This window comes from Pelodiscus sinensis, chromosome 1 (genome assembly GCF_052426305.1).
Source record: "Pelodiscus sinensis isolate ZL-2025 chromosome 1, ASM5242630v1, whole genome shotgun sequence".
NCBI classification, from domain to species: domain Eukaryota; kingdom Metazoa; phylum Chordata; order Testudines; family Trionychidae; genus Pelodiscus; species Pelodiscus sinensis.
Window position 1 is genome coordinate 178,128,788 of NC_143052.1, and position 12,140 is coordinate 178,140,927.

A 12,140-nucleotide genomic window follows, 5' to 3' on the forward strand; every position below is an offset into this window, starting at 1 on the left:
CTGGCGTGCCGAGCTCGTGCTTGCCTTGGGGGCATCCCCTGCTCAGCTGCCAGCGTGCTGAGATCATACCTGCAGGCGCCCCCCCCAGTCCAGCCCAGCCCGTGCCTGCCCCGGGTGAGTTTAAAACTTTTTAAAAAACTCCTATGGATAATGCGCACCCTGACTTTGATGCTAAAAAAAATGGGAAAAAAGTGTGCATTATACTCAAGATTTTACAGTACTTTTGAAAGAATGCAGTAGCAGCATAGACACGGGTGAAGTTTTTTCGAAAAAAGGCAACTTGGTCTAGACACACCCTTAGAGTGACAGCCACCCCTCTTTCCTTGAAAAGACACAATGAGGACCACTACACAATAAACCAGACATTTCTTTCAGCTTTTGTCACATTGCAATGTGAATGCTCTCCAGGTTTCGTTGCCAAAAAGATTTGTTGGCGAATAACTTGCCAGTGTAGACAAGCCCTGAATGTTTTCATGAAAGAGAACAGACAAGGATGTGGACAAGATGGGCTTGACTGGTGAACTGAAATTAACAAAGTTGGTGGTGAATAAATTTTACCACTATTCACCCCGCTCAGTTTATAATGAATTAATTATGTGAAGGGGACAGGAAAAAGGAAAAACAAATTAGGGTTAGGCAGGTAGAATGTTTGAATGCATAAGTTATTTTTATTTTTATTTTTCAAGGTAGCAGGGATGAAGACTGTATAACATGGAATCCTGTAAAGAACATTTCCTTGAGCAGGCTAATGGAGATAATATCATTACGAAATATAAAACACTGTTTAAAAGCAGACTACTATATCTGCTGGTACCACCTAATTTTTTAACACTGAAACAGCTTTAGCCTACAGTTAGTGTGTGTGGAAGAGGGCTGCATCTCAGCAGATTTTATCGGTCTGGAATAAAGCAGTGAACCAGAACTAGGTCTGCTGAGGACCTGGTGATGTCTTAAAAGCACTTGCAGGCATTTGTGACAAGAGAAGATTTTCCTTTTGTGAACAGCAATAAAAAGGAAGAAGTCGCCCCACAGGGAATTCTTGCAGTTGAAGGCAACGGGGATACAATATTGAACCTGAAAAGAAGGCTTATTTTGGCCACATGAAGTAGCTACCTCTGATCTAAAATCTGACTTCGTGTTGTGTTCAGAGAAAAATAAGAAAATGGTTATAATGTAGTTGGCATTGATTCCCGTGAAGATACAGCTGATTTTGCTTACAATCTAAACAGAGAATAGCATTTTTTTTTATGGGAATGGAGGGTGTAGTAGTTCTTAGGCCTTAAAATCCCAGCATAGCCAAAACAAAGCACTAGGAATGAGGAACACTCACCTTTGTGAACAGTGGGAAGTAAGATGATATAACAACACCCTTAGATTCAACAGCGTAGTGCCACATGGGCCAAGAAGAGACTGAATAAAAAAGCCTTTGGAGCAATGCTTCTAGTGAGCATGAAAAAGATAATAGATATCTAAACAAAGAAGTGTAGAATGGTGTAGACTTAGACTATAAGTCAAAATAATGTGACCTCCATGTGATCTATAAACACGGCATCTTAACATATAATGGGTGTTAACCTTAAGGGCAATATATGGAGCTTGTCCTTTATTCAGTTAAACAAAGAAGCAAGTAATTGGAGAGGCCACCTCTTCATATGGAAAAGGTTGGCACATTTGATGGAAAAAGAAAATATACAGGCCCGTACTCCGGAAGTGTGTGAAGGGTGTGGATGCACCCCTCGCCGCATGGTCCTCCAAATACGCATGAGACTTAGGCAGCATAGTACCCCAGACTCCTTCCACCTGTGCTCCAGATGGCTAGGGAAAGGCAAGAGTGGCGTGTTGCCCCAGCCTCCCTCCCCAGTGCTCTGGCCAGCCGGGGGAAGCCTGAGACTGATTTCCCTACCCCATAGGAGTGAAGCTGGAGATGGCGCTGAGCCATGGGGGAGGGGAGCCAGCCACCAGTCCCTCCCATGTCTTACACTCCCCCACAGAAATTCCTGCTTACAGGCTTGATTTTGTACCATGTTAATTTCTCTTTATCCCCAGTAAATTGAGGGTTGGTTAGTTAGTTAATTAGTTTGTTTACTTTAAATATATGTTTTAATACTTTTGATGTCTGAGATTTAACAATTAATTGCAATTATTTCATACCTGTGTCTATAATTATAGAGTACCATGTGGATTAAGTAGAGATTGCTTTGCTTAAAAGGAAAAATATTTAAATGTCCTAACAACCAAATTAGGGATGAAGAAAAAACATCTCAGAAGTTGCATGGCTTAATTCAACTTTTGCCCTGCTATGTAGATGTGCCCCTAGGGGCTTGATCATATTATCCCATTCTTCTATTCCATCACTTGTTTTCTATCTTCACTTTTATGGCTCTGCACAGACTCACTGTGCCCACTTTTCTGCCCATCTCTTCCAATACATCATTGCTCATTTACTGTGTTCTGCCTTTCTTACAGTCTGAATGAACCTTGATTTCCTCTCACATTTGTGTCTCTCTTTCCTTCTTCCTGGGTCAGTGCCTTTCTACCTCCTATGCACCAAAGCACCTTGCTCATTATCACCTAGTTGTTAGGGCAGAGTCTGCCTCTAACTTTGCCAAATCACTTCACCTTTCTGTGGCCCTGTTTACCGATCTATAAAAATAACAATGCCAGCATTTACTCTCCTTAATTAAAGAGCTTTGAGCCTGTGGATTGAAAGTGCTATGTAAAAGATAAATATTATTTTCAGAGTCCACCATAAAGAAGACTAGAGCCTGTACCTTCTGAATAAAAAGTGTCCAACATTTATAGGTTTTTAAGTTAAGGGCCAGTTATGCTGGCTGGTACACAGGTGCCAACAGCCATTGTAATTAGGTATTGTAAGCAATCAAATGTAAAGAAGGGCAGAACTGAGTCCAGACTGTGTAATTAGCATTTTCTTAAGCTATTTGTTTTGTGAGTGTAGCTCCATGGTTACTCTAGTTTTCAATAAGGGAGATCCATTTTAAAATAACACTGATCTATGTGAAGTGTGTTCCTTGTTTTCAAAGGAATAAATTTATCAACAGCAAATAGCAATGTCTTTAGCTGTGTGTGCTGATGAGATTCCACTTCATGCTGCTAGGCAAGTGCATTCACTTTTCACCTGCTGGGAATAATGTGAATGAGCTCATCTCATAAATGAAAGACCAATATCAATAAGGGCATGATTCAGCTAAAAAAAAAAACCCCGCCCCTTAGACACAGCCTCACTGAGTTGTTTCCACTTCCAAATATAACCAAGCAATGCTATTTTAACACATCATTCCGAAGACTGGAGTCCTGAATTGATCCTTGGTAGGTATTTTAAATCCTTGACTGTATGTGTAATCTGGGCCTTTAACAGTGACTTTCAGAAATTTCACTGAATTTATCTGCAAAATCCACTGTTTTTATTTCTTTAAGGAGGCTACTGTACTAATTGCCATTCCACGGCCACACTGAGAACTAACGATTTCTGAGGGACAATGTGATTGCATGGATTTATATTTAGATAAATGCCTCTTACCTCTAGGGCATATGTTCCAAAGTTTTGCTGAAATTTATTACCATGTAGAATCAGGCTTTTGTGGGTCATAACTGAGAACACCAGAATCAGGTCACACTGCTCAGAAAGAAGGCAAATGCACCCCAAAATACGATGGGTAATTTTGCCAAATGATAAATCAAAGCCGTCACAAAAAGCAAACTTCTGTCTCACAACACTAATAAAAAATCAGAAAGACAGTTTCCTGAAACATTCCAGTCTTTCTACACCCCCCCCTCCCCACCGCCCCACAACACTGGATTTAAAGACAAGTGGCTCTTTAAAACCAGTCTAATCAAAACAAGTTTTTCTGATCCCAAAGGACCAACTGCATACCCAGATCAATGTACAACTCAGATCTTACCCAAAAATCATGCTGTTGCCAATCCTTTAGTATCTAAACTCTAAAAGCTTATTTATAGAAAGAAAGGTGAAAGCTGAAATTGGTTAAAGGAATCAAATACATACAATAATTGCAGTTTTGGGTTTACTGCTTGTATCAGTGATGGAATAAACTGCTGGCTTAAGCCATGTCTCTGGTTGTTTCCAAATGATTGGAAGAACCTCAGTCCCTTTGTTAAAATGCTGCTACAGGTTGCACCTCCCTCGTCTGGCTCCCTCTGGACATGACTAGTTCTGGATGAGGGATTTTTCCAGACTGGGGAAGTCATTTCAGGCCCCCTGCTGCTGGCCTCTTCCCTTCACTTCCTGTCCTCTCCTCCCCCCGCTACCCTCCATCACATGGTTTCCTGGCTCCCCCTCAGCCCAGTTGAGCTATACACTATCTCCCATCCATCCTGCTTGCAACCCAGATGAACCGTATGCCAGCTCCTGCACCTCCAAGCCCAACTGAGCTGTGTGCTGGCTCCCAGCCCTCCTCCCCCATCACAGCCCAGTTAAGCCGCTCGCCAGCGCCTGGGCTCCCACTCCCCAGAAGCACACTGGGACTCTCTGATCTTGGAACATCTCTTGTCATGCCGGACCATAGATGGTGCCGGACCAGAGAATGCTGAATTTAGAAGTTCAACCTATAGTATAAATCTATAGTGCAGACAGAGGTTTGAGCAGGAAAGAGGCTGGATTAGGAAAGAGGCACAATGAAGGTGTTTCCAAGGCCTTTTAAAGCTAGAGTCTGCGTGAATACAAATGTCTACCCATGGATGTGGATATCTGTGGCTAGACATCAATATCCACAGGGTTCTCCTCCCAAGAGACACTGCAGCCAACGGAGAGGAAAGTGGTCTAGACACTCCCAGGAGCCAGGGTCCTGTGCCAGCATCTCCCCCCGGTGGTTTGATTTGGTAAAAGTGTCTCAGTCAATCTAGCTCTTGAAACACAGTTGCCAACCTGCAAGTTCATATGAAGTGTACAGTGTACTCCAGGAAAAATAAAATGCTAATTAGGGACAGAGCTTTGGTGTTTTATTCCTGCCATTTATTTCAATAGAATATGTCTGCTCAAGGTGAATAGTAAGGTCTGGTTATGCAGAAGGTGGGCATTCTTCTTCCAAAGTAGAAACGCTCTTGCAAACTGGAGAGGGAAATTTGCTCCATCAGCTATGGTGACTTTGGGCAATAAATATCTTTCTGGAAAACTCAATGATTTAGTTTTAACCTTGGATCTTTTCTCTGGTGACAGTCTAATCAGGTTGCTTAATGAGATAGTCGAATAGCACGTGTGAAGTCAGGAAGAGTTTTTTACACTTCCTTCCATAAGCTAGCACACAGCTGAGCCCCAAGCCTGCAATTCACATTGTGACTAGTCCCAATGAAGTTAATAGAACTACTCTTGTTATATAGAATCCATCTTTGTAGGATCAGGTCCAGCATTAGGTGTGATAAAGATGTGTTTGTCATATTTTGAAGCATCAAGTGCTGATTTCTGCTAGAAGCAGAGTACAAATGGACCAATTGTCTGATCTCATGCAACAATTTCTCCATTACTGAAGATGATTATATTGCATCTAAATCAAACAGCAGGAGATCCTGAAAATATAAATATATTGAAAAAGAAATAGGTTTTAGGAACCCAGAGAAAGAAACAAAAGATACGCTATATCTGTTTTCCCAAGCATTTTCAGGTGAAGATTTCTCAGTGGACAGATGGTGAGCTGGGAAAAGCTGAGTTTCAAGGTGGAGTGCATTTTTAGTGGTAGACTTGATTCTACTTGTATTGTGTGTGGATTTTATTCATGTATTCTTTGCTTTGAATAGGGGTGTATTATTTAGCTAACTAAACAGGTGACCAAGATTACCAAATTTGATTAATAGACCTGAGTGGAAACACATTCTTTCTTTCCTTCCCAAAATATTAGTACATTCCTGTTGTCTTAACGTTACTGCTACTGCTTTACATTTGATAGAATAGTCTTAGAATGTCAAATATCAAATGACAACATGCTCCAAAAAGAATAAATTTTCTATTAATTCCCAGGCCCATAAAGTAGAAATTCAAATCTATGGTTATTAGAATATATATAACTTCAGTCAGTAAAACAGATGCTATTTATTATCTATGGAACACTATAGGTGTACACAGGGGTTTCAATGTTAAAACACTAACAATATTAATTCTTAGCTACTGTTAGAATTCTATAGCTATGTCATATGTGCAGGGTAATATCTTTGGGCTCTCCATGATGGTAGAGTTCTCAAATTAAACTGGGGTATCCTGTAAACATATTTTACTAAATATATACATTTGTCATGCTTCCCTCCCCCCCTCAATTTTATAAAACAAGCCACATCTTACTGTCAGATATACCAGTTGTCCTAGTCTGAGAACTAAAAGCTACAGCATTGAGGCCCACATTATTCTTAGCGAATATTTATATAATCCAGTGACATGTCAAGGACACACAATCCTTTTTTTAGCAGGAACAAAACCATTACCAGTTGGCTCAAGTCTCTGCCAATGTCAATATGTAGGAAGAATTTACAATAGAGAAACACATCATCCAAGGAAAGGAATGAGGTCATGAACATTTTCTAATAAAATTATCACTGGAGTGCCAAAAGGGGTTGAGGGAAGACCTAGCCTGGTAGTAATCACATCCCATTCCTTCTTCCAATTTCCATATCCCTCTGCTGATTAATCATGTCTGATTAATCAATTCTTCTTAGTGAGTGTGAGGATAAGTACAGAATAGAGTTTTAAAGAGGGTGTAAGGGAAGGATGGGGAATGTTCAGAGTCCTTAAAAGGATAAAAAAAAATTTACCAAGACACATGGCAAGATTTTAAAGAGGTAATTTTTCATCACACACAATCATTTTGGAAATGTTGCTTGGTATGGCATCCTGGAAAAACTAAGCATTCTTACTGTTACGGAGGTTGCTCTTCTCACTGTTAAGGTGCCGTTTTGTGGCCTGTCTGGAGATTAGATCCCCACTGGTGTGACATCTCCTCTTGTAGTTTCTTAGCCCCATGTCTCAGTCTCTGTGGCTTTTCCTCTACCCCTCAACTGGTCATGCTTTCTCTTCATAGCTTGGCCCTCTGGTCAGGTCACTATGGTTTTCCCATCATTCAAGTTATCAAAGTCTGTCTAAACCAACTGTGTCAGGCAGTCTACAGCCCTATCTATGCCATTCCCCCAGTGGCTGATAGGGGACATCAGGTCTGTTGTTTGCACTGCATGCCAGCCTAGGGGCTCTACAGTCAGCAGCTAATGGACATGCCATCTTACCTTTGCTGTGTTTTCCCTAGGCTTCTTCCTACTTCTTTTTCTCAAACTTGAGAGTGACTACTCCCCCACTACAGACCCTTTCCTCGGCCCTCTCCCTACCTTTATACAGACCCTTCCTCTTCTCAATCATTTGAGCATCAAGTTCACCAATGGCAATATTTGAGCTTATACCTCACCTACTTCATCCTGTCAAGTAGCCCCATCTGAGCCATTCTATCCCCTTCAAGGGCGGTATGTGATGAACACTTTATCACACTACCTAATTAAACAATTAGTCTTAAATAATGTCCTACATGCCAACACCCAACCCAGCATGTATGTCTTTTAAGACCTCAAGGGAAGTATTGTTGTTCTGTGAATACTTCGGTTCTAATCTAGAACGCCCTTTGGCACTTGCTTAACTTTAAGCACTTAAGTAAGTCCATTCACTTCAGTGGGGCTACTCATACTCACATTTTAAAATTTAAGCAAGTGCTTTAGTGGTTTATTAGATTGGTACTTTGCTCACTTTGATTCCCTTGTGAGCAACCTATTTACTTTAACTACTTTTATGGTTCCATTCCTATGCAACTGAATGACTCACACCCTTTAAGGTGTGTATCCTCACAATACCCCAGTGAAGTAGAGAAGTTCTATTATCCTCATTTCACTGATGGGGAACTGAAACTCGTTTGGATTTTGCCATCTATATTAAGATAAGTATTAGTCAAAGCTTGCAAAAAACTACACTACAATCTTAGACTAGAAAGCTGGGTTCAACATTAATATTTATCTTGATGGTATTTTTGGACCACTTTCAGATCTCTTCCTCTGGATAACCAGGAAAAGATGTGGCCAAACTGGGCATAAAATTCTTCCATTTGCTCAAGGATTCATATTCCACAAGTCTTCCATGTCCAGAACAACAAAATAGATACTTAAAGTGGAACTTGTGGGTTTGGGCATAAAATGGGCATTTTAATGAAATTCTCTGACCTGATTGCCATACACGTTATACAGGAATAACTGGGCAGGAATAATTTCTGAATCTTATCAGAGGCTTGGGTGGACAGATGAGTACACATTTGTTTTTCAGTGTTCTTGTCTCCATGACAAAAATGAATAGAGCCTTTAGTGAATAAATTTGTGCACTGGAGAGGAGACTTGGAGACAGCTGAGATATGAAGAGCAATGTCTAATGATCCCACAAATAACTTTATCATGTTGGAATCCCCCTGGATCTTTGGCAATGGATTACATTTATCACATGCTGAATCTCTTACTCATGGCAATTTTCTAAAGTTACTGACCTTTCTGCTAATTTGCCCTGTTGAAGGAGGGAAAAAGTCCCTAGAGTTTGCAATTTGGCTCAACAACCCCTTGGGGTTTTAAGCAACCTTCTAACATTTAAACATGACTTACTTTTAATAAATGTTCTCGGTGCTGTCTCTGAAAATAGGACCAGGGAAACAGACACAGACTCTCAAACCCACAGGGAACTTTACAAATAATAATAAATACAGAAAGGTGACAGGAACACAGGAAGAAAAGAAACCAGTTAGAAAGTAGATTGGACAAAGCAATAAATATTAAAAATGGACTAGAGTACTTTTTAGTTTCTGAATTCACGTGGTATAAAACAGGATTAAAACATATCAGTTATAAAATAAACAGATGCTTTAGGATTCTAATAAATATCTAATGCTGCTAGAATTGTAGCTGTCTGTAATGAGATATATACAGTTATAGATAGGGATGTCAACGTGAAGGAGGGTGTGATTTAAATAAAGCACTTCAATGAATTAGGGGAGAGAGACAAAGTTGTTGGAAGATCATGCTGTTTTTCTTATTGCAATAAAGTTCTTTTTTGTGTGTTGGAAGAATGAGGTTCTTATATTCTATCAAACCATGTGTTTTTGAAAACCATTAAAATATTTAGAAATGTTTAAAAGCATATTCCATAAAATTCTCTTTTTACCTTTGTTAAATGCTTTCTTTGTTTTTTCCCAAATAAAACTGAGTGTTAAATTTATTTTAAAAAACAACGTGAATTATTATTTAAATGCAGCAATTCATTGCACTAAACTCACCTTTTTTCAAAGAACAGAAAAAGATGTGAATACTCACAACGAATAAATCAGTAATTTGTTTCTCAGAATAAAAACTTTTATTTAACGGTATTCATTGTTAATTTTGTTGTATGCCATTTAATTAATTATTTAAAAAAAGCTGTGGTTCTTCAGCCATTTAATATGACTCATTCCTACTTCAGTCAATGGTAAGTTTATGCCTGAACAGAAAGACTGAGAGTCATAGTGCCTAATAGGGATGTAATAGTGTAGTCGATTAACCAATTAACCGATAACCAAAAGCTTATAGGTTAATGCTATTGACTACATGCATTTTCCCTCCCCCACTCCACCAGGAATTTTTTTTAGCAGGCTGGCCAGCAGCCTGTCTCATTCCTGGCTTGTGATGGGTCTGGGACCTACCCCCACTATGGCTCTGCATTTAAAGTGTTATTAGGAGGTAAGCGGGCAGGCAGCGCAGGCTCAGTTCTGGCTCACACCGGGTCCAGGAGCTCCTGCCACCCAGAGTCAGCAGCACGGGGTTATATTGACTGAGGCCACTGGGCCGTAATTCCCTGAATATAGGAGACGTGCATACTAACTGAGGCTGCCAGTCCATGAGGGGAGCTGGTTTTTAAACTGGCTCCCCCCGCAGACCAGCTCCTGCATGGCATCCCAACGTAAAGTGACAGGGGGCTCCTTGGGAGAGGGGCCTGAGTGCACTAGCTGTCAGCCCCACCCCTGGGGACTATAGAATAGTCGAATAACCAAAAAGAATTCATGAGGTTACTCTACTATTCAATTAACCGATATTTAACATCCCTAGTGTGTAATATAAGATCCTGTTGAGGGGTGGCTGCTTGACCGATGGTGAGGGTGGTGACAGACCCTCAGAGGCCCCTTGAAACTCCCTCTCTGGACTGAGTGTCCTAAAATTCAGAATAATATGGCCCAGCAGCCACAGATAAGTACATTGGATGGCCCAGTGGCCTCAGTCAGTATGCATACCCCCTGTATTCAGGGTATTATAGCCCAGTTGTTAACTAGCCTTATAATACTGGTATTTCACTGTTGACGCCTATAACTAGTAATACAGTGGCCTCAGTCAATATGCACACCCTCTGTAATCAGGGTATTATGGCCTGGTGGCCTCAGTTAGTATGCACGTCTCCTATATTCAGGGAATTACGGCCCAGTGGCCTCAGTCAATATATCATAGGAAAAGCTCCCACACGTGTGGGATATCTAACTGAGGGTAGGGGAACCCAGGTCCTCCCTCTCCGCTGGGTCCCAGCACAGGGCCCCGTTAGCAGTGGCCCGGTTCACTGCTCACTCAGCAGGGAATCTTGCTGCAACATGCTGAGCTCTCTGGGAGCAATTCCCCACCCGGGACTAAGCTGGCTCTTATAAGAAGTCCTCTCTGTCTTCACACCCTGGTCCAGAGGCTTCTACTGCAGTACCTCTCAGCCAGGCTGCCACTGTTTGGTCTTATTGTACTTCTTCCCCAGAAGCTCCCACAGCATCTCCTTCCCCTGTGGCAGGCTCCAGAGGCTTTTATAGACATCCTCCAGTTGGCCCATGCCCACAGGGCTGTAGGGGTGGAGTCCTCTCAGCCAGCTGGGCCAGGTTCACTCCTTCAGTCCCAGTGTGGAGTTGATATGCCTCTTCACAGACCCATTGAAGTCAATGGGAGTTTCCATTTGCATGATGGATTAGGCTGATAATTTTCACAGGTGGAGAGGTTTGTTTAAAGAAGCAAACATACACATGGGCTATGTTTACACTGCAGAGGTTTTCTTGAAAAAAAATCGAAAGAACAGAGGGGTTTTTCTGACATTGGTAAACCTCTTTCTATAAGGAAGAAGCCTTTTTCCGAAAGAGAGTGTGTGGACAGGGAAGAGGGAGCTCTTTCAAAAGACGAGGAAAAAGGAAAAAGCACAAGTGCCCTGGTAGCCACTCCGTCCATAGTAATCACAGCTGAAATGTGAGATAGCATCCATTCAATGTGGATGCTATCTTCTGAAAAAGCAGATGGCTTTTTCGATGCATTTTGGCAGTATGGACGCTCTCTTTCAGAAGTAGTTTTTTCGGAAGATCTCTTCCGGAAAAGCTTCTTACGAAACAAGCCTGCAGTCTAGACATAGACAGAGAAACACAGTTCTTCCCTTGAAGATATGTGCACCACTCCTGTTGATTTTAATGGAAACTGTGTAAACATTGTGGGGTGAAGTATTACCTGACTTTTGAAGGGGATTAGTTGCTTTTGTTATAAAATCAATACCAACATTCAACAACAGGGGCTGAATAAATGAACACTTAACCTTGCTGACCTGCTGTTCAATGTCTTTAGCTTTCTTTGAAATTGGGATTTCGGCTCTCTCATTGATTACAATAAGAGTTGATTGTGCTCAGAACTTCTCACTCTTGGTCCTTGACTTTGGGAGTGATTTTTTGATCTACTGCATCTGGAAATGAGACAACAAAGCACGTTAACTAGTCAATCTACTATCTATATTTCTCCAGCTGTTGGCATTGCACTCTGAAGAAAAGGAAGGCACAGAAACACATGCATAGAAACACTTCATAAACGGCTTTAGCAAGGTACAAATGGACTCTTGTGAGTTCATGATTGTATCCCAGAAAATGCATTAGCTTTTGGACGTCTTGAAGGATTTCTGGTCTCTCTTGCTTCAAGCACTGAATAGGTGTCACATCCTCTGGGCCAGACTCACTGAGAGAATATCCTTCATTCAACAGTAATCTTCCCTCATCTTAGATTTCTCTTTTTAAGAGGTGACACATGCCTGACTTCAGATTTATCCCATGCTATTACTGAAACACTTTTCTTATATC

The 12,140-nt window shown here is 41.1% G+C and overlaps 1 long non-coding RNA gene across 1 annotated transcript in view; it reads left to right on the plus strand.

Moving 5' to 3' along the window:
• LOC106731784 (uncharacterized) overlaps nucleotides 1-9,321 on the plus strand; it is an 86,046-nt gene extending 76,725 nt beyond the window's left edge. Inside the window, exon 5 of the long non-coding RNA XR_001368050.4 lies at nucleotides 687-9,321. This is a non-coding gene — a long non-coding RNA (uncharacterized LOC106731784). The remainder of the gene's footprint in view (nucleotides 1-686) is intronic.
• Nucleotides 9,322-12,140: the final 2,819 nt, after the last annotated feature.